This window comes from Schistocerca americana, chromosome 3 (genome assembly GCF_021461395.2).
Source record: "Schistocerca americana isolate TAMUIC-IGC-003095 chromosome 3, iqSchAmer2.1, whole genome shotgun sequence".
Classification (NCBI taxonomy): Eukaryota; Metazoa; Arthropoda; class Insecta; order Orthoptera; family Acrididae; genus Schistocerca; species Schistocerca americana.
The window spans coordinates 298111432-298116330 of record NC_060121.1 but is presented as its reverse complement, the minus strand read 5'-3'; positions in this window follow the sequence as shown (position 1 = coordinate 298116330).

Sequence of the window (4899 nt, the reverse complement as noted above, 5' to 3'; positions counted from 1 at the left end):
GAAACGCTCTGTGTGTAGTTCATGCTTACATTAGAATTTAATATACTCGTGAAATTCTGGTCCTACGTAAAATTGCTATGCGGGTCGCATCCTTCTGTCCAGTTACTAGTTGAACAGTATTGTGTGACAACTGAAAAAGGCGAAAAGAAGGCTGAAGTATTAAATTTCACAGGAGGGTCGTCAGACCTACCGTCGTTCGATCGTCGCACACACTTCCGTATGGGGGACATGATAATAGGCACCCCTTGCGTAGAGAAGCAACTGAAAGTGTGGAAACCATGTCCAAACGTAATCCCAGTTTGGTTTTACAGAGAGTACTCTACGGCATTGTCCCCTGAGTTAGCAGTTTTCTGTCTCAAACTGTTCATTTGTAGATGCTGCTTACTATGGTGTTGCTGGGTGATGATAAAATAATAAAACAAATGGTTGTGAGATTGATCATATTGTCTGTCGCTGATTCCCAAGTAGCTGGAACACTTGGTCTCACATTCTATTCCGTTGTCTCGTCCATGCTGGGACTGGACTCCTTTTCGTCTTGCAGAGGTTTCTGGTAAATAAATGAAACTTTTTGTATGACACAGCTGTGAAATTCTACAACAAGAGACGGAGCTGAAAATAGTCCGAAAATATTGATCATAAACATAAGGAAGGCGACGTAATCTCTTACTATCTAATAACGATTACTACACACATAATATGAAACAGCTGCCTGATACAAACAGTTTCTTGCTACTATAGGTCAAGACAAATTAATAGAATCAGCGTTATACATGCTAGATAGTTTGAATAACTCATCTAGCCCCTGATTAGAGAAAGAGTGCAAGCCAAAACATCGCCGTTGACCGAGGCCCAGGCAGGGGCTGCACTAATTTACCTTTGGCGCAACAACTAATAGTTTCATCATGCCAATCCATCGAAAGCCTAGGGGAAGCATCGTTAAGAAATCATGACCGAATTAAGCACGAACCGTATCACTTAACAAAGTATTACAAGGTCTGCCCAGAAAGTAATGCACCGCATTTTTTTTCCAACAATTCTTTATTGAACATAATGAGAATTACACACACGGAAGAATGGTGTTTTATCTACGTACCCTATTTTTCTACGTAATCTCCATCCCGTTCTATAGCCTTCCTCCTGCGCGAAACAAGGGCGTGTATGCCCTGTCGGTACCAATCCTTGTCCTGGTGGCAGAGACAGTGCTTCACTGTGTGAACTTCCTTAGCTGATTGGCGTGCGCAATGCCAACTGTTGAGCCGTAATGCGTCTGTCCTGGCGAATGACAACACCAGTTCCATGCAACATGTCAGATGTGACATCCGTGGATGGTGCAAGTCGTGGAGCACCGCCGAACCGCCTGTGATGACGTTATCCACCGTGTCCAGGGACTAACTACTTCTGTCGACAGCAGATGCTCCATAGACTTAGCACAAGCGTTTGTGAATATTCCCCACAGTTTCGTTCTCTGCAGTGAGAAATTCAATGCCGGAACGTTGCCGATGTTGTGACATGTTTTCACAAATGACTTGGATTCTGAACAGATGATAAATGACATTATATTGTGCGCGTAAAATGTAAGAACTGGGCCGGCCGGGGTGGCCGAGCGGTTCTAGGCGCTACAGTCTGGGGCCGCGCGACCGTTACGGTCGCAAGTTCGAATCCTGCCTCGGGTATGGATGTGTGTGATGTCCTTAGGTTAGTTAGGTTTAAGTAGTTCTAAGCTCTAGGGGACTGATGACCTCAGAAGTCCCATACCGCTGAGAGCCATTTTTGTAAGAACTGAACATATTTGCAGTCAGAAAGAACATTATCTTTAGTTATAGAACTTCCTTTCTGCTGTAACTGTGAGTCAGGGCGTAGAAAGCATTACATACATTGATAGAATCAGTCTAACACTTGTGCTGAAATAGACTGTCGTTGATAATATTGTATTGTATTGTATTGTATGTTAACCGGGGGCCTAGAAACGACGGAGAGGCTCCATCACGGCCGCAGCCGCAGTGGTCCACAATCCCACGACTACTACCGCGGTCCACTTCACCCCTCCGCCGCCCCACACCGAACCACTCTTTCAGGGTTATTGTCCCCCCCCCTCACCCCCCTCCGCTCCCCCAGGGAACGTCTAACGTCTCCCGCCAGGCGAGTGTAGCCCCTACGTTTGCGTGGTGGAGTAATGGTGGTGTGAACTTGTTTGCACAGCAATCGCCGACATATTATAGCTGAGGCGGAATAAGGGGAACCAGCCCACATTCACCGAGGCAGATGGAAAACCGCCTAAAAACCATCCACAGACTGGCCGGCTCAGCGGACCTCGATACAAGTCCGCCTGGCGGATTCGTGCCGGGAACGAGACGGAACTACCCAGTCCGGAAAGCCGTGCGTTAGACCGCACGGCTAACGGGTCGGGCTGTTGGTAATATTACTCGAAGCACTGTTCAATAGATACTCTCTATCTTAACACTGTTTGTTCAATACAAAATTCACAAATATACGCAAAGGCCTGCTTACCAACTTGAAGAGTCTAACTTCTTGTCTTTAACTGTGTTGTCGCCGCGCACAGTAAACTTCTTGCTGTTTGCTGTGGACTAGGCGTTGACTGGAACGTAGCCTGGTGTAGAACTCAATTCGTGTCCGTGTGTCGTCTGTTTCAGGACTGACCGCCGACGGTGGCGCGGAAAACCTCTGTGCGCGTGTCCTGATACTTCCGTCTCATTAGCGTGGCCAGAAATGGGCGTCTCTTTGGTGTCACAGAAGGCACCACCACTTGGCCCACAGACTATGCCAGAGTGGGCATCCAGAGCTGTAGAACTGCATCATAACGAAAAAGATCTCTTCAGCTGTATGACACATATTTGTGAACCAACTAGTTTCCTGGCGTCAGAGCCACTTCTTCAGCGATAAATCTTTGTTACATAACTTAGTTCAACTGATAACCAATAGACTGCCTAATATTCTCTGTCGAAATGTAAAAAAAAAAAAAAATGTTCAACCATCGGGAGGTCGTCAGTCATGTTAAAATGGGGTAAAATGCAGGGAACATTATTCCAATAAAGGGAACCACTGGTGTAACTTCGCCGTGACGATTTGAGGCACACAGCGACCGCCAAGACAGCAACTGAGCTGAAGCGGGTCCGGAGCAGATACGGAAACCAGGCGCGTGCGTGTAAGAACGTATGCGTATACCCGATTTAGCAACACCGCCTTAAAAGCTAATATAGAAAGTATCTTCTTTTTTTCCTTTTTGCAAAGTTTCGCACGCTGCTCTTGTATTCGTGTAGAAATTAATAAAGAGGAAAGCTTCTCTTGGAGCCTAAAATATAAAGCTAGCTATGCTTTCGTTGCTTTCAGAGCTGTTACGCATATAACCGTTAGTGAAAATTCTGAACTTTAAGGGAACGAATGAAATTAATGTCGTAAATTTTCAGTGGCGGTAAAAGGAAACGATAAGATCTGCAGAACTCTAGAACTATGGTAGATGCCCGAAAGAAATATTTGCGGAAGCAGCAACACGCTGCTATAACATTCCCATACCTTTCAGTATGGTGTAAAAGTAAGTTCTGTGTGTGCCACTAAAACGATGGCATTAATTCAGGCAGGTTTTGTCGCGGTCGTAAAGCCAGACGTCTTGGTTTTGTTGGAAAGGCCGCGACGTCTCGTGAACAGCTCCTGGTATGGCGGTAAAACACAGTTGCATTAAAATTCGACCTAGTGATAGGAATGAGACGCGCGAAATATCCTCAGACTTCAAGAAGAACGTAATAATTCCAGTTCCAAAAAGGAACGGTATGAATATTACGAAACCATCATTTTAATAAGTTGTGAATGGAAAATACTGACAATTATTTACAGAAGAATGAAAAGACTAGCAAACGCCGATCTTGGGTAGGAGGAGTTTTGGTTCCGAATAAACGTAGAAACACACGAGGCAACAGTGGCTCTAGAACATACCTTAAAAAATTGGTTGAAGGAAGCCAAACCTATTTATATAGCATTTGTAGACTTAAAGAAAGTTTCTGACGATATTGATTGGAATACATTCTTTGAAATTTTGAAGGTAGCAGGGATAAAACACTGGGAACGAAAGGTTAGATACAACTTGCACAAAAACCAACTCGCGGTTGGAAGAGTTGAGCTACACGAAAGGTTGAGAAGGGAATGGGACAGGGTTGTGGCCTATCGCCGATGTTACAGAATCTGTACTTTGAGCAACTTGTGAAGGAAACCAAGGGGAAAATTGGAATTGGGTTTAAAGTTCAGGGAGAAATTTTAGGAGTTTTGAGGTTTGCCGATGACAATGTAGTTCTGTCAGAGACGGCAAAGGAATTGGAAGAGCAGTTGAATGGAATAAAATTTCTTTAAAAGAAATAAGGTAACGTCAATAAAAGCAAAACAAGGGTAATGGAATGTAGCCGAATTAGATCTCGAAAAGTTGTAGAGTTTTGCTATTTGGACAGTAAAATAACTTATGATGACTGAAACAGTGAGGATATAAAATGTAGACGATTGCAGAAATAAATGTTTTATGAAAAAAAGGAACTTGAAACATCAAATATAAATTTAAATCTTAGGAAAACTTCTCTGAAGCTATCTGTCTGGAGCGCAGCCTTGTACAGAAGTGAAACATGGACAGTAAGCAGTTTGATGTGTCCTAACACAGGAAAGAGGGAAGACAGGGGGGTTACAGGTCAATCTGCAATTTCCGAGCGGTTCGGAGTAAATGAAGAAGACAAAGTTCCAGTGAAGGCAGGCTGATCGTTTGTAGTAGCCCCAAGGCGCCCTCAAGACGTGCGGATTTTAAGAGCCGATAGGATGCTCGCTGCAGGAGACTCAAGGATACTCGGGAGTCTGATTAACATTATTAATTTGCACTGAGTCTTACTACTACACTTAAGGCTAATT